At 51.4% G+C, this 27,856-nt stretch overlaps 1 long non-coding RNA gene across 1 annotated transcript; it reads right to left on the reverse strand.

Annotated features, from left to right (window-relative positions):
* Positions 1-14,027: 14,027 nt before the first annotated feature.
* On the reverse strand, positions 14,028-27,178 carry LOC128928647 (uncharacterized). Its single transcript, XR_008474057.2, has 2 exons — positions 27,022-27,178; positions 14,028-20,685 (listed from the first exon to the last, which is right to left on the reverse strand). It is a non-coding gene; the product is annotated as an uncharacterized LOC128928647 (long non-coding RNA).
* Between the last annotated feature and the right edge of the window lie 678 nt (positions 27,179-27,856).

Genomic DNA, 27,856 nt, shown 5'->3' on the forward strand with positions numbered 1-27,856 from the left:
TGATTTCTTTTTTTGATTATTGACAGTAAACAGCAGGAGTCGGGCAGAGAACAATCTGCTTTCCTGCAGCAACAAAGCACCACCCTTGACTGGGGGTCCGCAGGGGCTCCGGGAAGACCCCGGCTTCTTCACCACAACTGGGAACAAGACTCTCGGTCAGAAGAGGCCAAGAGAAAGACACAAGCCCTGTTCTACCGAGGGCTGCCGAGGGGGTGGCTGGGGACTTCTGGGTGTCCTGTTATCATAGCAGAGTGTGGGCTGTAAAGGTTGCCACGATGTCTCAAATGTCAGCCTCTCTGACCTACTGCTGCTGCCGCTGACAGGAGGAAGTGGGGAGAAGGGAGCACTGTGTCCTGAGCGCCTCCTGGGTCCCAGGCCCAGTGCTGGGGCTTTATTGGATGTCTTTTATGGAGCTCTGGCTGTGTGCTCAAACATTCCATAGCTATTTACTGAGCACCTGCTATGGGCTGCTTAACCAGCCACAGAACCTCAGTGTGTACAACAGTCACTGCGTACTTGGCTGCTGCGTTGGCAGGCGCTGGCCTGGCTGATGTAGGCTGGCTCACCCTCGGGGCTCTGACGACCTCACCTGGATTCACCTGGCAGCTGCAGGGCGGCTGATCCAGGTGTGGCTCAGCCCCACACGTCTCTCACCCTCTCTGTGGGACCAGTGGCCACTCAGCACATTCTCCTTATGGCAAAGGAAGAGGAGCAAAAAAGCAAGCACAGTCACCGGTGGTCCCCAGACACGCACGCGCAGACCCGGCACACGCCCTTGTCGGCTTCGTGCTTTTGCTTAAAGCCAACGTCAGGGGGTAGAAAAAGAAACCTCACCCCCACCATGGGAGGAATGGGAGGAATGGGAGGGTGCCATGCAGGGAAGGAGAAAGATGAGGTCAATTCTGCAACATGGCGCGCTCACATACTCGTGCCAATGGGTGCCACTGGCCCGAAGAGGCCACTGTTCATTAGACACCAGGTGTGGGCACTCGTCATGCATTCTGCTAATGTGCACGGAGCACCTCCCAGCACTGTGGAACCGGCACCCGGCAAGTCACAAAACCAGACCAGTCCTGGCCTTTGTGGCCCCCACCGGGTGTGTCGGGGGCTGGAGACACGGGGTCGTGCATGTAAATGTCAGCTGTGCCAGGAGCCTGAGCGGGAGGTGCTTGTGCTGTGGACGCCTGCAACACAGGGCCTCACCCAAGGAGATGAGGATGACGACAGAGCTGGCATTTGAGGGACGAGTGGTAACGCTCTCGTGGAGAGAAGGAAAAAGCCTCCCAGGCCGAGGGCTCCGCAGGTGCGAAGGGTCTGTGGCGAGAGGTTTGCCTGCAGAGTAGAGAAGGTGGGGGGCCGAGGGGGGAGTTGTGACATAAGCAAGGGACTCTGAGCACTAACCCCAGTCACCACTTCCACTGGCCCTGTGTGCACGGCAGTCGGAGCTTTCCGGCATCAAGGGCCTGCGACTGTGACCGAGGCCTTAAACCCTTAAACACAGAAGACGTGGCTCTGAAATAGAAAAGCCAATGGCAAAATCAAAACTGAAAGGTGTCATGGAATCCTAGGCAGCCAGAGAAAAAGAACGAAAGCGTGTCCTTGGCAGGAGCACGGATGGCGCTGGAGGCCATGATCCCTGGCACACTAACGCAGGAACAGAACACCAAGATTCTCACTTGTAAGAGGAGAACACGTGGGCACCCAGAGGGGAACAACGGACACTGGGTCCTACCTGAAGGTGAGGGAGGAGGAGGGAGAGGAGCAGGGAAAATAACTAGTGGGTACTGGGCTTAGTGCCTGGGTACAAGGCTTAGTGCCCAGGTACTAAGTACTAAGTGCCTGGGGCCTTTGCACCTAGCTTGGGGCACACAGGGCCTTAGAATCTATGTTGATACAAAAATAATAGGGTTTTTGCATTGTTGAAATTTGCCATTTGGTATTGGAATACATTCTTAAATAAATAAATGTAGTTGTTATATATCTTTTTTTCTTTTCTTTCTTTTTTTTTATTTGAGATGCATTTTGCTCTTGTCACCCAGGCTGGAGTACAGTGATTCAATCTCGGCTCACTGCAACCTCCACCTCCCGGGTTCAAGTGATTCTCCTGCCTCAGCCTCCAGAGTATCTGGGAATACAGGTATGTGCCACCATGCCCAGCTAATTTTTAGATTTTTAGTAGAGATAGGGTTTCACCATGTTGGCCAGGCTGGTCTCCAACTCCTGACCTCAGGTGATCTGCCCGCCTTGGCCTCCCGAAGTGCTGGGATTACAGGCGTGAGCCATCGCGCCAGCCTGCCCTAATATTTAAAAGTGTTTGTTGCAGGTCATGAAGTTTGAAATGTGTCTTAAGGAGGGTTGGAGTCCTTGGAGTAAATTGCCTCTATGAGACAGTGTGTGACATGACAGATTATGAAGCGTCCCGCAGGAGGGCGGGAGCAGGATGAGGGATAGAAATCTACGCACAGAGGACAATGCACACAGCTTGGCAGATGGGAGCACTGAAAGCTCAGACTTCACCACTGTACAATTCATCCACGTGACCAAAATCCGCTTGTGACCCAAAACCTCCTAAAATGAAAAAGAAAATTCACAGGTGTCAACTTAGCGACAGAACCTGATACGTTGTTGACTGCAATGCAAAGCAGCTCGTGGCGGTTTCTGCTTTTCCTGTGGAGCGCTGGCAGGACTTCTGCCTCCGGAAGGTCGAGCAAGTGCATTCACGTGCTTTTCCGTCTTCCTCCAACGACATAAACTATAAGCCATCAGCGCGGCAGGCACTGGTTCCGCCCCTCTTCCCATGGGACTCACTGCTCCCAGAGCCCCACAAAGACCCCTCTGTGAAGCAAGGAAAACAGCACTACCACCCATTCTACGGATGGGGCAACTTGAGGCTCAGAGAGGTCAGGCGACTCGTCCAGTGTCACACCCCCTCTGCCCTTGGTTGCAGAGTCAGGATGTGAACCCGGTGTGTCCCACTCACGGTCGCACGCTGGGCTGCCTGCCTCTGCTCCTCGGATTCCAGCCTCGGCTGTGTGGGTCCCGAGCACACTGTAGGTGCTGAGCTCATTGCTGAATCCACACATCCAGCAGATGTTTAGTGAGCACCTACTGTGTGCCAGAGCCTTCTAGGCACTGCGAATACAGCAGGGAGCAAGACAGCAGGCAGCATCCCTGCCCCTATGATGCGGACATTTAAGTAGCTGGAGAAAACGTGATAAATATAGAAACACAGCAAACACTGATGCGGGCTAAGGTCAGAAAATGAAGCAGGGCGGTGGGTGTGGGGCGCAAGGGGGTGCAATGTTGAGTGGAGTGGCAGGGAAGACCCCGCAGAGAAAGGAGTCACTGCACCCGAAAGAGGGAAGGTTACGAGCAACGAGCATCTAGGGGAGAGGGAACAGCCAATGTGAAGGTCTGGAGACTGGACCACGCCTGGCAACTTTGATGAACTGCAAGGAAGCCAGCACGGCTGATGTTAAGTGAGCAAAGAGGTCAGTGGTGGGAGATGAGGACACAGGGGACAGATGCTTCAGGAGTGGGAGATGAGGACACAGGGGACAGATGCTCCAGGAGTGGGAGATGAGGACACAGGGGACAGATTCTCCAGGAGGCGAGAGTGTGTGGGGCTGTGAGGCCACAGAAGGACTTTGGCGTCTACTCCGGGGGAAGTGGGAGCCATGGCAGGCATTTGAGAAGAGGAGCTGCCTCCTCTGACTTGTGATGTAATAGGGTCCCTCTGGCTGCTGTGTGGAGAATAGCCTCAGGGGGCCAGGGTGGCAGCTGAGGGGCCGGGGACCTGGACTGCTGCACTGTCCCAGCGAGCAATGATGGCAGCTGGACGCTGGTTGGGGTGGGGAGAGGTGGCGGTGGTCGGGAGAAGTCCGCAGACTCTGGGTGTGTTTGGAAGAGAAAAACATCAGGATTTGCTGATGCATCAGACTCGGGCATGAGAGAAAAGAAGCAGTCGGATGACTCCAAGGTGTTTAGTCCAGCTGGGGGAGGTGAGGTGACCCTTCTCAGAAAAGCAGGCAGTGGAGAGCAGGCCTGAGGTCGGTGTTAAACACAGTGGCAAGCTCGAGATGCCCGTCAGCCATCTGCAGCCCAAACAGGCTTTTCTCTAAGGACACGGCAGCAGGAAATAGAACTCAGTGTCTGGCTCGAGCTTCTACAAATCCTCACTCCTCAGGTTTGTTCTCCTCCAGGGATAAAAGCAACCAACCAGATCTTTCTCCGCCGTCTCTCCTGAGCACGGCGAGCCTCCAACTGGGTCGGCTTCAATCCTCAGGGAAGCTGGAGCCATAAATCACCTGGCAATGATCCCAGGGGCCTCTGAGGACATCTCCCGGTATGAGGCTCAGACAATAGAAGGGGATTTGGATGAGCTCACCCAGCGACAGGCGCATTAGATTCGCCATAAATTATTACAAGGTTAACAGGAAATCACACAGTGATCTCAGCTGAGCTGTGGAAGGAACAACGGGAGGGGGCCGCGGGCCCTCACGGCTCCACACACTCCAAGCCATCAGCCTGCTGTACAGTCAGGGCGGTGCGTGTGTCCCAGAACAGATCATCAGATAGTCCTGGAATGAATGAGAAACGTGACGGTTTTCCTGAGGACATCAGATGTCTTTGCTTAGAAGCTTAAAAGCTGTGTGTCCTTGAGCAAGTTATCTAACCTCTCTGGGCCTTGATGGTCTCATCTGAAAAATGTGGATAATAATTGTTCCTAACAAAAAGCTGGTGAGGATAGCAATGTGTGAAGTTCCCCCAAACATCTGCTCACTTTCTGGTTCCTTTTCCCAGCACATAAAGGATCACATGTTCTCCACCCCAGTACGCAATTCACCATGATTCACTTCATTCTCTTCCCTTCCTACAATGACTGCAGTTTGCCAAGAGAACAGCTATCTGTGCCACCCACGAGGGACAAGACATAAACTGGGATTGCTGTTTGTTAAGCTGGACTTTGGGGGTCATTTGTTACTGCAGCAAGACCTCCGCTCTCCTGACTGAGGCCAGATTAAATGAGTTAGTACATCTAAAATCCTCAGTCTCGCACACGGCAGGCAGATGAAATCAGCAAACCTGGACATGGAGTGGCAGGTAGACTCCCAAGAGGCCGCAGTGGCCTCTGCCTCCTGGTGTGCACACCCTTGGTCATCTCCTCCTGTTGAGTATGGGCTGGACCCACACAAGGCTGGCTTCTTGCCAGGGTGATGGAATGTCACGTGCAGGACCTACCAGCATCTGCCTGTCTTGCTAGGAGGCTGTCTCCTTTGCTGGCTCTGATGGAGTTGGTGGGTACGTTGGAAGACCCATGTGACAGAGAACTGGGGGTGGCTCCCACCAACGACCAGCTAAAAATAGAGGGCAGCCCCTGGCTCAAAGCCAGTGAGAATCTGAGCCCTGCAGTCCCACAGTAACTGAGGGTAACCGACTCCTTCCAGCCCGCCTGGGCTCTCTCAGCTTTAGCACCAGAAAGTCCCACGTCCCTGGAAATTCCCTCCTGGTTTATCCAGGACTGTCCCGGTTTCAGGGTTGAAAGGGTTGCATCCTTGGAGCCCCTCCGTCCTGAGCAAATTGGGATGATTGGTGCATTCGTTGGCTAGGGCCGCCGTGACAAGCATCACAGCCGAGATTGGTTACCAAGCAGATGCTGACTTGCTGCCAGTTCTATAGGCTGGAAGCCCTGATCAAGGTGTCAGCACTGTTCTTCTCCTCTGAAGTCTCTCTCCTAGGCTTGCAGATGGCCGTCTGTGTCTTTCTGTGGTCTTTCCTGTGTGTGCATCCTAATCTTATGTGATAGACCAGTCAGAGCAGATTTGGGCCCACACTAATGACCTTGTTTTAACTTCATTACTTCTTCAAAGACCTATCTCTACAGTCACACTCTGAGATACTGGGGCTTAGGACTTCAACAAAGGAATTTGGGAGGGGGCACAGTTCAGCCCATAAGAACTGGTTCCCCTGATTGACAGGCACAAGAACCTGAATCCTGCCAGCAACCATGTGAGCTTGAAGCACAACACTCCCCAGTCAAGCCTTCAGATGAGACCCAGTCCCAGCCAATATTTTAATGGCAGCCTTGCAGAGAAAACAGCTAAGCTGTGTCCAGGCTCCTGACCCACAGAAACTGCAAAATAATAAATGGGTGCCATTTTAAGCTGCTAACTTTGTGGCATTTTGTTTCATAGCCATATGTGATGAATGCCTTGAGTCACATCTGTGCACTTGCCCAAACTTGCCCATAGCTTCCTACTGATCCCTGGCACAGAACCTTCTGCATCTGTAGTCACATGACGTTCTTCTGGGAGAACTGGAAGGACCGATGTTACTCTGTAGATTCCTCTTCTGTTTCACTGAATAACTCACTCTTCCGGGCTCCTCACTCTTCCCTCAGGTGGTAGAACTTTAGTTTTGTCAAAATACTTTTTTTTTTTTTTTTTATGAGACAGAGTTTCGCTCTTGTTACCCAGGCTGGAGTGCAGTGGCACAATCTCGGCTCACCGCAACCTCCGCCTCCTGGGTTCAGGCAATTCTCCTGCCTCAGCCTCCTGAGTAGCTGGGACTACAGGCACGCGCCACCATGCCCAGCTAATTTTTTGTATTTTTAGTAGAGATGGGGTTTCACCATGTTGACCAGGATGGCCTCGATCTCTTGACCTCGTGATCCACCTGCCTCGGCCTCCCAAAGTGCTGGGATTACAGGCTTAAGCCACCGCGCCCGGCCGTCAAAATACTTTTATATGCTTTACTAATCAATCAATTTCTTGTTGGGTTCTGACAATGTGCCCAACATGACTGGGTCTTTAAAGTGTTAAGTTTTTATCTTCTTTCCAGCCACACAGGATAATCACTCCCTCCTAACTGCAGCCGGCAGGGGCGAGGGTTACAGAGGTCACACCGTAGTTGTATTAGACTCCGGGATCTGAGCACCTGCAGTCATCTTCCCTAATCCAGAATGCCCTGCAGCATACCCACTGAAGCACACACATGCTCTGTGGAAAAGAGGCCACGGAAAACTGCATGTTCACACCTCTGCTTGTAAATGCACAACACACACTGGTGTATTAAAGGCACTGATAAGTCCTGTGGCGGGGTGGGCAACAGAAACCACTTCAATGCCTTTTGAGGAACACTGTTCTTTTTATTTGAGATGGACTCTCACTCTGTCACCCAGGCTGAAGTTCAGCGGCATGATCTTGTCTCACTGCAACCTCTGCCTCCCAGGTTCAAGCAATTCTCATGCCTCAGCCTCCCGAGTAGCTGGGACTACAGACTGGTTAATGCCAAGAAGTTGCTGCTGGAGCAGGAGCAGGAGCAGGCACGAAGCTCAAGTTGATGCTTTTCTGCTAAAAACGCCTCATGGGTGAAAGTCCAAATTTCCTTTCTCTTTTAAGAATTACCAATGCAAAGAAGAAAAATAAATAAATAAATAAATAAATAAATAAATAAATAAATAAATAACAACCAAAAAAATACAAAAAAAAAAGTAAAAAACAAAAGAATTACCAATGCATATATATTTTCATTTTTTATTTTTTTGAGATGGAGTCTCACTCTGTAGCTCAGACTGCAGTGCAGTGGTGTGATCTCAGCTCACTACAACCTCCACCACCCAGGTCCTGGTTCAAGCAATTCTCCTGCTTCAGCCTACCGAGTAGCTGGGATTACCAGCATGCATCACCATGCCCAGCTAATTTTTGTATTTTTTAGTAGAGATGGGATTTCACCATGTTGGCGAGGCTGGTCTTGAACTCTTGACCTCGTGATCTGCACGACTCAGCCTCCCAAAGTGCTGGGATTACAGGTGTAAGCCACTGTGCCCGGCCTAATTTATTATTTTCCTTAATACTCTAGGACTGAGTGAAGGAACTGACCCCCAGGCTCCAGTGCCTACCAGAATTACACACACTTCGCCATGCTTTTTCTCTGCAATCACTGGGAGTGGTGACACTGTTATTAATAACAGAGTGTTCTTAATATACCACTGTTAATACTGTTATGTTATATATGTTACAAACGTAACACTGTTAATACTGTTCTGTTATGTATGTGATGGACGTAACACTGTTAATACTGTTCTGTTATGTATGTTACGGACGTAACACCGTTAATACTGTTCTGTTATGTATGTGATGGACGTGACACTGTTAATACTGTTCTGTTATGTATGTGATGGACGTGACACTGTTAATACTGTTCTGTTATGTATGTGATGGACGTGACACTGTTAATACTGTTCTGTTATGTATGTGATGGACGTAACACTGTTAATACTGTTCTGTTATGTATGTTACGGACGTAACACTGTTAATACTGTTCTGTTATGTATGTGATGGACGTAACACTGTTAATACTGTTCTTTTATGTATGTGATGGACGTAACACTGTTAATACTGTTCTGTTATGTATGTTACGGACGTGACACTGTTAATACTGTTCTGTTATGTATGTGATGGACGTGACACTGTTAATACTGTTCTGTTATGTATGTTACGGACGTGACACTGTTAATACCGTTCTGTTATGTATGTTACGGACGTAACACTGTTAATACTGTTCTGTTATGTATGTGATGGACGTAACACTGTTAATACTGTTCTGTTATGTATGTTACGGACGTAACACTGTTAATACTGTTCTGTTATGTATGCGATGGACGTAACACTGTTAATACTGTTCTGTTATGTATGCGATGGACGTAACACTGTTAATACTGTTCTGTTATGTATGTTACGGACGTGACACTGTTAATACTGTTCTGTTATGTATGTGATGGACGTGACACTGTTAATACTGTTCTGTTATGTATGTTACGGACGTAACACTGTTAATACTGTTCTGTTATGTATGTTACGGACGTAACACTGTTAATACTGTTCTGTTATGTATGTTACGGATGTAACACTGTTAATACTGTTCTGTTATGTATGTGATGGACGTGACACTGTTAATACTGTTCTGTTATGTATGTGATGGACGTGACACTGTTAATACTGTTCTGTTATGTATGTTACGGACGTAACACTGTTAATACTGTTCTGTTATGTATGTTACGGTGACACTGTTAATACTGTTCTGTTATGTATGTGATGGACGTGACACTGTTAATACTGTTCTGTTATGTATGTTACGGACGTAACACTGTTAATACTGTTCTGTTATGTATGTTACGGACGTAACACTGTTAATACTGTTCTGTTATGTATGCGATGGACGTGACACTGTTAATACTGTTCTGTTATGTATGCGATGGACGTGACACTGTTAATACTGTTCTGTTATGTATGTTACGGACGTAACACTGTTAATACTGTTCTGTTATGTATGCGATGGACGTGACACTGTTAATACTGTTCTGTTATGTATGCGATGGACGTGACACTGTTAATACTGTTCTGTTATGTATGCGATGGACGTGACACTGTTAATACTGTTCTGTTATGTATGTTACGGACGTAACACTGTTAATACTGTTCTGTTATGTATGCGATGGACGTGACACTGTTAATACTGTTCTGTTATGTATGCGATGGACGTGACACTGTTAATACTGTTCTGTTATGTATGTGATGGACGTAACACTGTTAATACTGTTCTGTTATGTATGTTACGGACGTAACACTGTTAATACTGTTCTGTTATGTATGTGATGGACGTAACACTGTTAATACTGTTCTGTTATGTATGTTATGGACGTAACACTGTTAATACTGTTCTGTTATGTATGTTATGGACGTAACACTGTTAATACTGTTCTGTTATGTATGTGACGGACGTAACTCTGTTAATACTGTTCTGTTATGTATGTGACGGACGTAACACTGTTAATACTGTTCTGTTATGTATGCGATGGACGTAACACTGTTAATACTGTTCTGTTATGTATGTGACGGACGTGACACTGTTAATACTGTTCTGTTATGTATGTGATGGACGTGACACTGTTAATACTGTTCTGTTATGTATGTTACGGACATAACACTGTTAATACTGTTCTGTTATGTATGTTACGGACGTGACACTGTTAATACTGTTCTGTTATGTATGTTACGGACGTAACACTGTTAATACTGTTCTGTTATGTATGTGATGGACGTAACACTGTTAATACTGTTCTGTTATGTATGCGATGGATGTAACACTGTTAATACTGTTCTGTTATATATGTTATAAATGTAACACTGTTATTAATATTAGTGCTCAGCCCTTGCACATTCATGGGTTTGAGCTAAGTAAGCACAGCTTGGTGGCTTCTCAACTAATCCTAATGAGAACCCTGTGTAGTAAGAACTGTTAATGCCCCATTTTGCAGATGAGGAAACTGGGCCACTTGGTGGTTAAATAACTTGTCTGGTGCTGGGTGAGAAGCAAGAGGGAAATGGTCCTTCGATGCATTGGGAGGGAAGTCGGTGAGATTTTACAGAGAACCGCCAAGAGTGTGAGAGATAATAACACTGCCAACAGTAACATTGCCTACCAGCCTTTGGGTGCAAACAGCAGCTGCTGTTTATTAAGTGCTTACCATGTTTCTGGCATGGCTCTGAGGGCTTTGTCTGTAGTCATCTAGTCACCATGGCAAACCAATAAGTCAAGAAATTCATAATACACATTGATATATTAAAGGCACTGATAAGTCCTGATAATACGATAAGTAAAGAAATGTTATCATCATCCTCATTTTCTAGGCAAGGAAACTAAGTCACAGAAAGGTGAAGTAGTGTGTCCAAGGCTGCAGAACGAGGAAGTGGCTTAGCCGGGACTCAAGTCCGGAGCCTGTGCTGTGCTCTTAACCCTGTACTCTGTCACTTCTCTGGGGCTTACCAGAGGTGGGGTGCTGGGCTTTTTCTTTTTTCTTGCTCTTGTTAGGCTATTTCACAAAGACAGACACTGAGACTCAGTGAGGGATGCAGGTTGTTCAGGCCCTTACAATGAATGAGGAGCAGACCACCTCCCCTGGGGCACCGGACGCCAGGTCAGAGTGAACAGCACTGACCTTCACTGTGCCGCTTCAGCTCGGCTGGACAGGCCTCGGTGGACCCCACCCTCTCCAGGCCCATTGCCTGGCTCGATGGTAAAATAATGCTGACCCAAAAGATCAGAAGCAGAAGATGGCTCGCTGCTATCCACATCTGCTGCTTACTCAGCACTCTCACTGAACTTTTAAAAAATCCCTGAGAATGCCAGAACCAGAGCTATAGCTTGCTTAAAATGAAAAAAAAAAAAAAAAAAAGGAAAAACTGATAACGTGAGGAATATTTCCTGCAAACCAGTGCAAGTCAAATGGGCTTAAGCAAAAAGAGAGGTTTATTGGCTCTGGAATTTAAGTACTTTAAATTCCAGGAATAGTATCAGCTTCAGGTATAGCTGGATCCAGGAGCTTAGCTAATGTCACAGGGTTGAATCTCTCCTTCCCTCTCTGGCCTGTCCTCTCCTCCATGGTAGCTTTATTCATAGATGCCACATGGTGGCAAGATGGCTGCCAGGAGCTTTATGCCACATCCCCCAGGCCTGAGTCCAGCAGGAAAGAGATGTCCCTTCAGGGTATTGCAGACAGCAAATGCTCCAAGATCAACCCTGATTGGCCATCTTAAACTAATCAGGGGTCAGTAGTAAGCCCATTGGCTCAAATCCAAATCACTGGCCTAGAGTTGGGTGCACCATCTTTGGACCGAGAGTGGAAGGTTGGATCCCCCATGGAAATCAGGACTTCCACCCGGAGGAGGAAGAGCAGAGGCTGTGGAGACCCACTCAGGTGCTCACTACACCAGGAAACCAGTCAGACCCTGTGGGCTGCATCTTCTGCTCAGCCAGGAGATCTCTCTTCCTTTCCCCACCGGCCCTCTGCCCCTGAAACCGACCCACCTTCCCCACATCCACAGCCCACTGCTCTCTGCCTCTGGGTGGACTTGGCAAGGGGGCAGCCCAGCGGGACACCAGTGAGGTCAAGGGCTCCTTCAGGCCACCCAAAGGCACCTCTCCTCTCAAGAAGGCCCCTCCTACATTCCCTCTCCTCCTGGCTTTCTGGAACTATCTCTTCCCTCCTCCCTTCCAATCCAGGGGTGGTGACATCGCCTCCATTTCCAGCCCAGAGTTCCTCTATTCCTGCCCACACTTTTGAAAGTAGCCCCTGCATTAAGCCAAACTGGAATTATCCACGTGTGAATGTCCCTGCTTCTCCTGAAGGCTTGAACCCGGACAGATGCCAGGGAGGAAACCCAGTCCATGCTGGGATGCCCGGATTCTCCCATGATCCTCCAGTGTCAGCCCCTCCCCCACCAAAACCCCACCCCCGCCCCAGCTTCCCCCAAGTCTTAAACGCCAGAGAATTGAGAGGATGGAGAAGTTTTGGAAATGGATGGTGGCGATGGTGGCACAGCAATGTGAGTGTGCTTCATGCCACCAAATTGTACCTTTAAAAATGGCTAAAATGGTAACTTTCCTGTTGTGTACACAGTATGGTAAACCACAATTTTTAGCATGATAAAAACAACAGAAAAAGCCAATATGCACAAATCCTCATCCAACCAGTATCCCAGCTTTTCTCTCTCCCCCTCCCCCTCGGGTGGAGCAATGCCAGCTCCGAGGCATTTGGAGAGGAAGCCAGGTCTCCTTTGGATCAATGTGGTATTGATTCCCGTCTCATGAGCAAGGACAAAGGCTGATTGCCTTCCAGTGAATCTGAACTTCACACGCCCCAGGCCTCGGGCACAAAAATGATGCAAACCGCTTCCTCAGCCAACAGGGAGGAGGTTCAGCAACCGGCCCTGGGGCGGGCAGGGGAAATGAGGTGCTTGGCCAATGCCACCTGGTAGGAGCCACTCCAGGGCAGAGATGACAAGGTCCAGAGCAGACACCCGAGTTCCACCTTCCCACACGGGAACTGAGTCACCCTGCCTGTGTTCTCTCAGCAGCTCTGTCCTGCCCGGAGGCTGGGAGTGCCCTGGTTACAAGGCCAAATGCCCACGGTCAGCAAATTAAGGACAGTCCTTTCCATTGGGAAGAACCAAGACCCCCAGGGCACACAGTAGGCTGGGTTCTAGATGCTGACACTAAAAAAGGGAGCTGAGGCCAGGTGCAGTGTCTCACGCCTATAATCCCACCACTTTGGGAGGCTGAGGCAGGTGGATCACGAGGCCAAGAGATCGAGACTATCCTGGCCAACATGGTGAAACCCCATCTCTACTAAAAATACAAAAATTAGCTGGGCATGGTGGCACATGTCTGCAATCCCACCTACTCCAGAGCCTGAGGCAGGAGAATCACTTGAACCCAGGTGGCAGAGTTTGCAGTGAGCCAAGATTGTGACACTGCACTCCAGTCTGGCAACAGAGTGAGATGCCAACTCAAAAAAAAAAAATACAAATACAAATATAAATACAAAAATTAGCCAGACATGGTGGCCGGCGCTGTAATCAGCTACACGGGAGGCTGGGGCATGAGAGTCACTTGAGCCTAGGAGGCGGAGGTTTGTTGCAGTGAGCCGAGATTGTGCCACTGCACTCCAGCCTGGGTGGCAGAATGAGACTGTCCCAAAAATAAATAAATACATAAATAAAAAGAAGGAGGCTGAGCCAATCACTCCCTGCCCTCACTGAGCTGATGTTCCAGGGCAGCCTGCCTGGTAGAAACAAAATGCCACCCACGGGCAGAATGCAACACTTCCTAGCAGCCACGTGAAATAAAAAAGGAAAAGGAAGAAAATGTGGCTGGGCACCTTGGCTCACGCCTATAACCCAACACTTTGGGAAGCCAAGGCAGGAGGATCACCGGAGCCCAGGGGTTCAAGACCAGCCTGGGAAACACAGTGAGACCCCATCTCTATGGAAAATTTAAAAAATTAGCAGGGCATGGTGACACTGGTACCTGCAGTCCCAGCTACTTGGGAGGCTGAGACAGGAGGATCCCGTGAGCCTGGGACGTTGAGGCTGCAGTGGGCTCTGATTGTGCTGCTGCCCTCCCACCTGAGCAACAGAGCAAGACTGTCTCAAAATAATAAATAAAAACAGAAAATGAAAAAAGAAGCAGATGAGATTAATTTTAATGTAATCTAATTGATCCCAAATATTATCATTTCAGCACACACTCCACATAAAAAATTAATCCCCGCAATATTTACATGCATTTGCTTCATCCTAACATTCTGAAACCCACTGTGTATTCCAAACCCAGAACCCATCTCAGTGTGGACACTGAATTCTCATCGGAAATATTTGATCTGCATTTCATTTCATAAAACTGACAGTTGAAAGGGTACATTAATCTACTGAAGCTGCTCCTCAGAGACTTAAAAGTCTTCCAAGAACGAAGTATCAAAAATCATTTTCCTCTAACATCCACATCTGCATTGGCAAAACTGCTTTGGCTTTTAATTTTTAATTTAAATTAATTTTAAAAAAGATATGAAGATATAAAATTCAGTTCCTCAGTCCCAATAGCCACATTTCAAGCACCTGATAGCCACATGTGATCAGTGGCTGTTATTTTGGCCAACACAGTTTTAAATGGAGCAGACAGGTCAGGTGTGACAACTCATGCCTGTAATCCCAGCACTTTGGGAGGTTAGAGGCAGGTGGATCGCATGAGGCCAGGAATTCAAGACCAGCCTGGCCAACATGGTGAAACCCCGTCTCTACTAAAAGTAGAAAACTTAGCTGGGCGTGGTGGCGGGCACCTGTAATCCCAACTACTTGGGAAGCTGAGGCAGAAAAATTGCTTGAACCTGAGAGGTGGAGGTTGCAGTAAGCCGAGATCGCACCACTGGACTCCAGCCTGGGTGACAGACTGAGACTCTGTCTCCAAAAACTAAATTAATTAATTAAATGGGGGAGACAATGAGACTAAGTGTAAATGGCATCACTTCCTGTCAGCGGAATCCCACAGTCGGTCCTCTTTCCTTGACTGGCTTCTTTCATTTAGTATCATTACTCCGAGACACGTCCGTGTTGAGCGTAGGTGTGCGTGCATACATCCACCTGACGGTAATGCAAAGAACGAACACAGAAACTAAAGGGCAGTTGGGGGCGCTTTTAGCTAAAGAAGAGATTTGGATAGGCCTCTTGGAAGAGGTGATGCTTGGCAGAGACTTGAAGGCAGTGGAGATCTGAGCCATGTTTGGGTCTGGTGGAAGAGTGTCCCAGGCAGAGGGAATGGTCAGTGCAGAGGCCTTGAGGTAAAAGCATCCCTGGTGCATTCAGGAAGCAGAGCAGAGGCAAGGCAGGCTGGAGTGGGTGGAGCACCAGAGAAGAGGTAGGAAAGAAAACCAGAACAGTCCCAGGGCAGATCCCATGGCCTCATGGGGCTTTGTAGGAACTCGAACCTCTACTCTGAATTCTCTGTCCCCACCCCCAGTCTATTCCCAAAATGTCGACTTTTCTTGCCTGGCTCTTCTCTCATTCAGCGTAGGTATTGTGAGAGTCATTTATCCTATTAGTCCGTTTTCCCTCTGCTGGTAAAGGCGTACTTGAGACTGGGTAATTTATAAAGAGAAAGAGGTTTAATGAACTCACAGTTCCCCACACGTGGCTAGGGAGACCTCATAATCATGGTGAAAGGCAAAAGGCACTTCTTACATGGTGGCAGACAAGAAACAGGATGAGAACCAAGCAAAAGAGAAACCCCTTATAAAACCATCAGCTCTCGTGAGACTTATTTACCACCACCAGAACAGTATGGGGGAAACTGCCCCCATGATTCAATCATCTCCCATAAGGTCCCTCCCACAATTTGTGGGAATTATGGAAGCCATAATTCAAGATGAGATTTGGGTGGGGACAGAGCCAGACCATATCATTTATGTTGCCGTGCGCATCAATATTTCATTGTAAGGACACACCACCATGTGCTGACCCATTCACATGTTGATGGGCTGTTGGTTTATTTCCAGTTTTTGGCTATGACAACAAAGCAGCAATGAACATTTGTGTACAAGTCTCTGTGTAGGCAGATGCTGTCATTACTCCTGGGTAAATGCCCAGAAGTGGGATTACTGGGTCATCTTGGAAGTGTATGATTAATTGAAGAAACTCCCAAACTGTTTTCCAGTGTAGTTAGGTGATTTACATTCCCTGCAGCTGCGTGTTGAGTTCCAGGCCCTCTGAACTCTCCCAGTGCTGGAGGGCATCAGGCTTTATCATTTCAGTCATTCCAGCTGGTACTGGAGTATCGCATTTTGATTTTGCACTGTGAGATCTTTAAGGTCCAGAATCCTCATTCATGCTTTCAACAAATATTTACTGAGGACCTGAGGACGTGTGAAGCACTGGGCGCTGTGCCAGGAGCCAAAAACAAGTACAGTCGCTGCTCCTGAGGTATTTCCAGTTTCAGGAGTGAGACTGACATTTATCAACCGTGGGGTTACAGGGCCTCTCAGTGCATGAGATGCCAGGAAACTGTGAGGCAGGGAAGTGTGACCTGTTCTTGTGGAGAGGGAATCAGGGCAGGCTCCCCTGAGGAAATGACTTTTTTTTTTTTTTTTTTTTGAGACGGAGTTTTGCTCTTGTTACCCAGGCTGGAGTGCAATGGCGCGATCTCGGCTCACCGCAACCTCCGCCTTCTGGGTTCAGGCAATTCTCCTGCCTCAGCCTCCTGAGTAGCTGGGATTACAGGCACGCGCCACCATGCCCAGCTAATTTTTTGTATTTTTAGTAGAGACGGGGTTTCACCATATTGACCAAGATGGTCTCGATCTGTTGACCTCATGATCCACCCGTCTCGGCCTCCCAAAGTGCTGGGATTACAGGCTTGAGCTACCGCACCCAGCCGGAAATGACTTTTTAAGAACTAGCTAGTTGGCTGGGCATGATGGCTTATGCCTGTAATCTCACCATTTTGAGAGGGTGAGGTGGGTGGATCACCTGAGGTCAGGAGTTCAAGACCAGCCTAGCCAACATGGTGAAACCCTATCGCTATTAAAAATACAATATTAACTGGGCATGATGGCATGTACCTGTAGTCCCAGCTACTCAGGAGGCCGAGGCAAGAGAATTGCTTAAATCCAAGAGGTTGCAGTGAGCTGACGTTGCACCTTTGCACTCTGGCCTGGGCGACAGAGTGAGGCTCCATCTGAAAACAAAAGAACTAGCTAGTTACGTGGGGAGGAGGCAGGACAGAGTCCAGGGAGAAGAGATGTCCACACACAGAAGCCATGGATGAGCTGGGATGCTTTGGGCTTCGAGTGACAGCCATGAGGAAATGTACTCATTGCTAGGGACCGAGTGCCTGCCTCTCTCCCAGATTCCCATATTAGATCCTAACTCCCAGCGGGGTGGTATCAGAAACCACCTAATTTGGCAATGATTGGGTCATAAGGGTGGTGTTCCTATGAAGGGGATGAGTACCTGATCTCGTCTGGATATTTTTCCCCACCCAAATCTCATAGTGAAATGTAATCCTTTAGGCTGGACGCAGTGGTTCATGCCTGGAATCCCAACACTTTGGGAGGCCAAGGTGGGCAGGTTACTTGAGTCCAAGAGTTTGAGACCAGCTTGGGCAACACAGTGAAACCCGGTGTCTACCAAATACACACACACACACACACACACACACACACTACCCAGGCAGGATGGTACATGCTTGTAGTTCGAGCTACGTGGGAGGACCACAGGCAGAGGTTGAAATGAGCTGAGATCACACCACTGCACTCCAGCCTGGGCAACAGAGTAAGACCCTGTCTCAAAAACATCAGAATAAATATAATCGCAATATTAGAGGTGGGGCCTGCTGGGGGGAATGGATCACGGAAGTGGATTCCTCATGAATGGCTTAGCACCATCCCCTTGGTGCTGTCCTTGTGACTGAGTGAATTCTCACAATCCAATTGTTTCAATATGTGTGGCACCTACCCCACCGGCTCGCTCCCGCACTGGCCACGTGACGGGCCGGATCCCCCTTTGCCTTCTGCCATGATTGGAAGCTTCCTGAGGTCTCCCCAGAAGTGGAACAGATGCCAATGCCATGCTTCCTGTGCAGCCTCCAAACCATGAGCCAATTAAGCCTCTTTTCTTTATGTTACCCAGTCTTAGGTATTTCTTTATAGTGACACAAGAATGGCCTCATATAGCACACTTCTGAAAGAAACCCCAGAGTTCCCTCACTCCTGCCGTGTGAAAACACAGCACGAAGGTGCTATCTATGAACTAGGATGTGGGTCCCCTCCAGAGGTCGAACCTGCCAGCAACTTGGACTTCTCAGTCTCCACAACTGTGAGCAATAAAAAAATTTTTTTGGCTGGGCATGGTGGCTCACACCTGTAATCCCAGCACTTTGGGAGGCCAAGGCAGGTGGATCACCTGAGGCCAAGAGTTTGAGATCAACCTGGCCAACGTGGTGAAAGCCCATCTCTAATAAAAACACCAAAAAATTAGCCAGGTGTGGTGGTACATGCTTGTGATCCCAGCTACTAGATAAAATAAAACATTTTTTTTGAGGCAAGGTCTCACTCTATTGCCCCGGCTGGAGTGCAGTGGCATGACCACAGCTCACTGCAGCCTTGACCTCCCAAGCCCAAGCAATCCTCCCACCTCAGCCTCAAGTAGCTGGGACTACAGGTGTGCACCACCACACCTAGCTAATTTTTTTTGTATTGTTTGTAGAGATGAAGTTTCACCATGTTGCCCACCTTGGCCTCCCCAAGTGCTGGGATTACAGGCATGAGCCACTGCACCCAGCCTGAGCAATAAAGTTCTGATGTTCATAAGCCACCAGTCTATGGTACTGTGTAACACAGGGGTCACCAACCCCCCAGCTGTAGACCAGTGCCAGTCCATGGCTACTTAGGAGCCGGGCCACACAGCAGGAGATGAGCAGCAGCCAAGCGAGGTTCCCACCTGAGCTCCGCCTCCTGTCAGATCAGTGGCGGCGTCAGACTCTCCGAGGCACTCAAACCCTACCGTGAACTGCGCACCCGAGGGACCCAGGTTGCCTGCTCCTTGTGAGAATCTAACACCTGATGGTCTGAGGTGGAGGTTTCATCCTGAAACCATCCTGCTCACTGACAGGCCGTGGAAAATTGTCTTCCACAGAACTGGTCCCTGGTGCCAAAAAGGCTGGGGGCTGCTGGAATAACAGCAGCCTGAATAAGACACTCACATAACAGAAGGCCTCGGGAGGGGCAGTTTCAGAATGCCAGGAAGCTCCTAGGCTCTTGCCCACAGTATCAGGAGCTTCCCAGCTTTCTGCTCCACTATCCTCAGTGGGTCTGCCGTGTTTTCCCTCAAAGTCATAAAGTGGCTGCTGTGGCTCCAGACAACATACCCTCACCCTCACCCTCATCCTCATCCTCACCCTCATCCTCATCCTCACCCTCACCCTCACCCTCACCCTCACTCTCACCCTCATCCTCACCCACTGAGCCAAGCAGGAAGGAAGAGGCAGCAAGAGGCGCTTCTTTTCATTTCTCTATGAAAATCTGCCCCTGCCGAGTTCCCCTAACATTTTGCTTGCTAGAACTTGGTCTCATGCCCACCCTAGACCAACAAGAAATAGGGTTCCCTTAGATCTATCATGAGCAATTCCATGGGGCATGGAGACTCACCCTCTAAATAAAATCCAGACGGTGTGAAAGGAAAGGCGGGAATGCCTGCTGAAGAGCCGACCACCAGGGGCTGCCTGGCTCAGCTTGCTGTTTAGCAGAACTGGGGGCTATCTCAGGAATGTCTGGGTTGCTGGCCTGAGAATTCACCCAAAGTGATACGGCAAAAGCTGAGAGATTGGGCCAGGCAGCCTCATCCCAAACACAAGGACTTAGTTCCCGAATGTCCTCTAGGCTCCAAGAGGACCCAGTGAGGGTTGCAGGTGGGAACAAGGGGTGAGCTCCAGGAGCCCTACCCATGAGGCTTCTGAGTGGGGGTCCCAGGCCTCTGCTCCCCACGCTCCACTGAGACATTGGGTGTGGAGCTGGGGGCAGGGGCCACGCAAATCGACCTTGGCACTGGCCCGAGCCCAGGCAGCCACTGACATTCAGTCGAGTGCGCTGTCTCGCTCTGTCTTTTAAAAGAATCTTTTTTTCACTTCCCAGGGAAACATCTCAGCAACCTCTGAATGCAGCTCTGAAGACGAAGGGCGACTTAGAACAGAAACCATCGAATGACACCCGTCGGTCCCCTCCCTTCTTCTCCCAGGGCGCGAGGCCCCTGGGCCTCGCTCCATCCGAGACGCAGCACAGTGTGTGCTCACCTTCCTTCGGGCAGCCAACCTCACGCCTGGGCCTTCTCTGAGTTCCCGGAAGGTGGTGGGGAACAGGCTCCCTCCACCCAGCCTGGCATCCTCCTGGGAAGCAAAGGTTGTCAACAAGAGAGCGAACAAATGCAGCAAAGGCAGAAAGAGCTTCGTGCTGCCGTGCGGAGCTTGGCTTCTCTACCTGAAGTTCAGAGAAGGCTTCTCTGAGCAGCTGACCTCCAGCTGAAAACTGGACGAGGACCCAGCTCTGCAAAGACCCCAGGCAGGTGGGGTCAGGCGGAGGAACATCCAGTGCAGAAACCCCGAGGTGGGAAGGAACCAGGTGGCTCCAGGAACAGGAAGGGCTGTGTGGCTGGCAAGGCTCGGGGCACCTGAGGTGTGGGCAGAGCCGGCTGGAGGGTCTGGGTGCGCTTGGCTCCGGGTACATTTGGGCATTCAGTCCAGTCACAGCGAGAACACATCTTAAGCTTTTGCTTGAGAATTTTTCCTTTTTTTCCAGAAATCCTGGAGACAGAGCAGTTGAGAAGCTGTTTTTAGGTTTGTTTTGTTTTTTTAAAAAAATAATAGACATGGGGTCTTGCTATGTTGCCCAGGCTGGTCTCGAACTCCTGGGCTCTAGCAATCCTCCCACCTCAGCCTCCCAAAGCACCGGAATTACAGGCTTGAGCCACTGTACCCGGCCAGAAGCAGTCTTTGACTCCAGAGTTTGGCACCAACCTTTGATGTTTTCAGGTGTGACAATGTGCGTCGCTGAAGAGTGCCCTTGCCACCCTCCCCTGCAGACACAGGGGGTCAATGAGTGACAAGCAGCGGTGTCAGGCAGGGCTCTTTGGAAGCAATTCCTATTTTCTTTTTCATTTTTGAGACAAGATCTCCCTCTGTCCCTCAGACTGCAGTGCAGAGATGTGGCCTCAGCCCACTGCAGCCTTGAGCTCTTGGGCCCAGGAGATCCTCCTAAGTAGCCGGGATCACAGGTGTGCATCTCCATGTCTGTGCACTACATGCCCAGGCTGGTCTCGAACTCCTGGGCTCAAGCGATCAGCCTGCCTTGGCCTCCCAAAATGCTGGGATTACAGGCGAGAGCCACTGCTCCTGGCCTGCATTCCTTTCTCAGAGCAGGCATCGGGAGGCAGCCTGCGGGAGGCGTGGGAGTCCTGCCTTCAGGCTGGTTGTCACCAGGGCTGGCTCTTGGCTCTCAGGCTTCTGCTTGCCACCCAGGAGCTGTGTCTTCTTCAAAGCTGGCGGAGTTCCACCATCCAACTTTCCCATGATGTCACACAGTCATAGGAGCGACTACAGCATCACTTCCTTGTCATATGGCGTAACCGGATCAAGGGAACAGCTTTCGCATCACACTCTCACTCAAGGGGGGGATTATCCCAGGCATGGACACCAGGGGACAGGGGCTTAGGGGACATTTCAGGATTCTGCCTCCCACAGAGGACAAAGCTTTGCGGAACTCATTCCCTGGTTTGTCAAGGGTCCCATGGCACATGGGAGCTTGGCCTCGTGCAGATGCTAAATCCAGAGGGGCCAGACCAGGCATTGCCCAGAGTTCCCAGGGTGGTGCCCGCTGCCTGAGCTGGATCCACCACTGGGCAGTTTCCAGCACACATTGCCAAGGCCTCCCCTGCAGGAAGTAGATGCGATCAGGAGAGTCGGGAAAGGCTTGAACGGAAGGAAGCAGGGACGAGCCAGGAGAAGGCCAGATTCCTGTGTGGAGCTTCAGGAGGGCCTGGGAGGTAGCTAGCAGCTGCCACTTCACAGAACCAGAAGACAAAAGGCCCGAGGGTGGAGGAGTCAGGACTAGACTCCGTGGCATGGCATAGAAAATGCAATCTCACAGCAGCACGAGGTCCCTGGGGAATCCCCAGTGGCTGCTGCTATAAATAGAAAAGAAATCCAGCTGCCCACAGAAGGTGACCTCCATTTTAGAGATTACAAAATTAGTGCTCAGAGAGGTTAAGTGACTTGCCCAGGGTCACACAGCTAGGAAGTGGTGGAGCTGAGATTTGAGCACCCTTGACTTGCCTTTGTCACTTGCAACAAATAGGTCCTGATCACTGTGCCATGGGACCCTTTACAAACCAGGGAGTGAGTTCCTGAAGCTTGTGTTAGAGGTGTATGTGTGCGCGCACATGTGTGGGGGTGGGGGGGGTGGGTGTATGTGTGCGCGCACATGTGTGGGGGTGGGGGGGTGGGTGTATGTGTGCGCGCACATGTGTGGGGGTGGGGGGGGTGTATGTGTGCACGCACATGTGTGGGGGTGGGGGGGTGTATGTGTGCGTGCACATGTGTGGGGGTGAGGGGGGTGGGTGTATGTGTGCGCGCACATGTGTGGGGGTCGGGGGTGGGTGGGTGTATGTGTGCGCGCACATGTGTGGGGGTGGGGGGTGTATGTGTGCGCGCACATGCGTGGGGGTGGGGGGGTGTATGTGTGCGCGCACATGTGTGGGGGTGGGGGGGTGTATGTGTGCGCGCACATGTGGGGGGTGGGGGGTGTATGTGTGCGCGCACATGTGTGGGGGTGGGGGGGTGGGTGTATGTGTGCGCGCACATGTGTGGGGGTGGGGGGGTGTATGTGTGCGCGCACATGTGTGGGGGTGGGGGGGGTGTATGTGTGCACGCACATGTGTGGGGGTGGGGGGGTGTATGTGTGCGTGCACATGTGTGGGGGTGGGGGGGGTGGGTGTATGTGTGCGCGCACATGTGTGGGGGTCGGGGGGGTGGGTGTATGTGTGCGCGCACATGCGTGGGGGTGGGGGGTGTATGTGTGCGCGCACATGCGTGGGGGTGGGGGGGTGTATGTGTGCGCGCACATGTGTGGGGGTGGGGGGGGTGTATGTGTGCGCGCACATGTGGGGGGTGGGGGGGTGTATGTGTGCGCGCACATGTGTGGGGGTGGGGGGGTGGGTGTATGTGTGCGCGCACATGTGTGGGGGTGGGGGGGTGTATGTGTGCGCGCACATGTGTGGGGGTCGGGGGGGGTGTATGTGTGGAACTGACCTCGTGATCCACCCACCTCAGCTTCTGAAAGTTCTGGGATTATCGGCATGAACCACCATGCCCAGCCAGGATTGTGTTTTAAAATCTTTGCAAACGGTCCGGGAGCAGTGGCTCATGCCTATAATCCCAGCACTTTGGAAGGCCAAGGTGGACAGATCACCTGAGATCAAGAGTTCGACACCAGCCTGCCCAACATGATGAAACCCCATCTCTACTAAAAATACAAAAATTAGCCAGGTATGGTGGCACACATCTGTCATCCCAGCTACTTGGATGGCTGAGGTGGGAGGATTGCTTGAACCTGGGAGGCAGACGTTGCTGTGAGCCGAGATCACGACACTGCACTGCAGCCTGGGCAACAGAGTGAGACTCCATCTCAAAAAATTAAAATAATAAAATAAAATTAAAAAGTATCAGCAAGCATTGCTCTAAACCTGAGTTGCTTGGGTCCTCCATGGATACACTGGGAGCATGTTGGAAACTCAGTCTCAGGCCCCACCCTCCTGCCAAAGCAGAACCTGCATTTTAGCCAAATTCTCAGCTGAGCTGTGTGCAGTTTTGAGAAGCTCTGAACAGACACCTGCGAGCACCCGCAGCGGCCAGGGCTCTGCAAGGATCTCCAGGGCCCACCATCTCTCAAGGATCCCCCAGATGTGAGGGAAGCTTAGGGCGATGGCAGGAACTGAAAACACAACTCCAAACGTCTCCCACGCCACAGCCCAGCCCTCCCCACTGCCGCCTGCTGGCACAGCTCTCCCTGGCACTGTGCCCTCGGCTTCCCACTGCCTGGGTCTCTCAATACCACGCACCCAACTTCCCCAGGGCCACCCGGGACAGGCCTTGCAAGCTCCCCAGAAGTGGAGATGGGACTTAAAGAAACAGATCACATGAAGGGTGGCGACCAGCTCCTCTCTGCGCTGCCATGAGGGTGTAGCCATGAAAAGCTAAGTTTGCGGCAGAAGGCATGGAAGTCAGATAGGCAGGCAAGCATGGCGATGTTTCTGACCCCTGTCTCTACCCAGCAGGTCCTTGAAAACATTCATCCACCCACCCACGCACGCACCCACCCACGCGCCCACCCACCCATGCATCCACCCATGAATCCACACACCCCATCCACCCACCCACGCATCCACACACCCACACATTCACCCACCCACCCACGCATCCACACACCCACCCACCCACCCGTCCACCACTGACTGAGGTCCTCCTGTCAGGCACTGCTCCAAAGACTGGAGTACAACCGTGAACAGACGGGTATACATTCTGCTGCTAACCCACAGGGTGACTTATGAAGTCGCCAAGCCACCCCAGGCCTCAGTTTTCCCTTTGGTAAAATGTGAGAGTTAAACAAAGAGACCTCTAAAATGTTTCATTTTGATCTTTCTTTCAATATGACAGTAGTAAGGGTAAACGGCAAGCGCTCATCGCTGTCCATGAACTGCCACAGCCCGACAGCGCTGTCAGAGGCAGCCCCAGGCCCAGCCCCACAGCGAGTCGGTGGGGCGATCGTTCTGCACTGCTCTGCCAGCCACTGGCCTAGGTGTGGCCACGTGACTCGCTTCTGACCAAGGACACCTCAGAGGAAGTCTCCTGGGAACTCAGGGAAAGATTTTGCTTCCTGATGTAAGAGAAACACACAGAGAAGCCCTCCTCTCTTCCACCCAGCCCCTTTCTTCCAGTTGGAGAGGCTGCCCGGTAAGAATTGATGTCTAGAGCAGCAGCAGCCATGTTGGGACCCTGAGGCAAGAAAGATGGCAGCGTGATAGGCACGGAATGCCCTGGTCTCCGATAACATCGCTGAGCTGCTGAGCCGCGCCGGGAACTCAGACCCCTGCCCTTAAGTTAAACGGCCTCATCATCTACGCCACAGTGCGCTGCGTTTTCTGTTACCCTCAGCTGAGGCATGCTAAGCAATCCCGTCAGTTCCTCCAAGCCACTCCTTACCCCGCTCCCAGAGCTCTGCTCAAACGCCCCTTCCCTGACCGGCACCCACCCAGACACTCCTGAACCCTCCGCAGCCTCCAGCAGCCCCCCGAGCATAGGTGCCCTTTAATTTGCCAGGAGAGCTGGCGATAAACCCCTACCAGCCCTAACCTCTCGCGTGGGCCACGCAGAAGGAAAATCCCATTTTTCTGGGACCCCTGTCTAAGTCAGAGCGCCGGGCTGCATTTGCGCAGGGACCAGATGGATTTCTTGCCGACCCACAGGTCAACGGTGACAGCGCGGGAAGCCAGACTACATCCATGCTCCCCTGCTAAGGCCAGGGAGCCAAGCGGGCTGCAGCCTCGCCATTCCCTAGCTGTGTGCCCTTGGGCAAGCGACTTCACTTCTCTGGGCCTCAGTTTCCCCCCTGTAAAACGGGAACAGTAACACCTCCACGGTCATGGTGAGGGCTAAATGGAGGCAAGGAAGGGCGCCCACCAGCCACTTGGAGGTCCCTTTCCCGTGGGAGGAAGTGAGCACGAGGGTGGCTGGGAGGATGACGCCCGCTCCCGGGAAGTGTGGGGATGGAGCTTTCTGGTCATCAGTGTGTGGCCAAGGCCATCTCACAAACTCTCCACTCTAGATCCAGCGTCCGCAGAGTTCCAGGGCGTGAGCCGCCACTAACCCTTCCCCTGCTGCTACGCAACAGCAAGGCGGCCTTCCCCTGCACCCCCCAAGGGCCCGAGGCCATTGCCAGGCCCCTGCCGGGGATCACGTGCCGGCCAGGCCCGGCGGTTTCCCGATGCTGTGGGAGGACCAGGCAGACGAGATGACAGGAAGGCCTTTCCTATCCAAAGTGCAATCAGACAACCCGCGTACCTGCTCCCACCTCACTATGAAGAGAGGCCGCTGATTAATAAGATCTGACATTTCTGGAGCAATCCTACATGCCAGACAGGTTCTAGCACTTTCTATCAACGTATTCCATCCTCAGAGCAACCTATGCAATAAACACTATCATCGTCATTTTACAGATTAAGAAACCAAGGCTCAGAGAGGTTGAGTAACTTGCCCAGGGTCACACAGCTAATAGGCAGTGGAACTGGGCTTTGCACCCGCCTGATTTCACTTGCTGCTATTTGCAGCCGGTCAGTCCTGATAAATGTGGCATGTGACCCTGGGCACCTGCTCTGAACCCACTGGAGGGCGAGCTGGCTGAAGCCCCTTTCTTCTCGACAAATGGGCTGACGCTCCAGCACTCCTACTTCGACAGAAACCCTGACAAATGGAGATGGTGGTGGCCAGGGTCAGCCAGAGAAGCCAGCGGCCTGGGCCGGGGGCCCCGGGACCACACACGGGAAGCGCCGCGTTGCTTTCTCACCCGGCACCAGCAGAGCCGAGCAGCTTAGCCCAGGAGGTCACCAACTCGTTTGAAGTCTGAGTCATAGGTCGAAGATTCCATTTAACCCCCCGATAAAGCAAAACCCCTGAGCAAACAAATGAGAGTCCGCCCCGGCACGAGCACGCCCCCGCTCCGGGAGCCCTGGCTGGCTGCACAGCAACGGGGCTCCTTCCAAGCCAGCCTGTCGCTCAAGAATGCGCCCAGCCCAGGACGATGCAAGGCCGTGACTATCAGCCCCATTTTACAGGTGCGGGAATGGAGGGCCAGAGAGGTTGCACCACCTACCCAAGGTCACACAGCCCATGAATGAGACCGGAAAGGGGAATGAAACTGAGGTCTCCCCGTTCCCCCCAGTGCTCTTCCCTCCTTCCCAGGTGAGCGTTCTCCCTCCCCTCCCGTAGAGAGGAGGTGCTATTTTGGGGCACACTGCATTCATTTCTCTTAAGAGACAGGGTCCCGCTCTGTTGCCCAGGCTGGAGTGTGATCGTGCAGTCAAAGCTCACCTCAGCCTGGAACTCTTGGGCTCGAGCAATGCTCTCACACAGGCCTCCTGGAGCGTCGAGATCACAGGTGTGAGCACCCGCACGCGGCCGCGCTCCCGTTCACCGGGAGCCAGGCTCTGCATTTCCTCCACCTGCCAGCACTCCCGCAGTCAAGGGTGGTCAGGTGGCTTCCACCCCCTCGAAGGGCAGAGCCCGTGCCCCAGGCCTAGCCAATCAGAGCACTGCCAGCCAGGTGATTGGCTCGGAGATGGGCACCGAGCCGGTCCCATCCAAGGGATGGTGAGGTAATTGCACCAGTTTCCAGGGAGAAAACATTCTAACTCCTCCGAGACTAGAACCAAGGGAGATGTGGGTTAAAACGACACACATTTGTTATCTTACAGTTCTAGCGGTCAGAAGGCCACAGTGGCCCTCGCTGGACTAAGAACGAGATGTTGGCAAGGCTGTGCTCCCTCTGGAAATTGCAGGGGAGCATCCGTTCTCTGCCTTTTCCAGATTCTAGAGGCTGCCTGCACTCCCAGGCTCGTGGCCCCTTCCAGCAATGCCGTCACTCCTGCTGCCTCTGCGGCCACAGCTCCTCTCTCTGACTCATGCTTCTCTTTCACTGATAAGAAACCTTGTGATTACATCACCATTATGATAATCCAGAAGAATCTCTCCATCTCAAGATATGTAACATAATTATATCTGCAAGGTCCCTTTTGCCATGTAAGGCCACATATTCACATGTTCTCTGGGATTGGGTCATGGACATCTCTGTGGGTGGTTGTCTACCATAGAGGTAGGCACAGAGATGTCCATGACCCAATCCCAGAGCCACCCAATCACAACCATA

Source organism: Callithrix jacchus, chromosome 9 (genome assembly GCF_049354715.1).
Source record: "Callithrix jacchus isolate 240 chromosome 9, calJac240_pri, whole genome shotgun sequence".
NCBI lineage: Eukaryota > Metazoa > Chordata > Mammalia > Primates > Cebidae > Callithrix > Callithrix jacchus.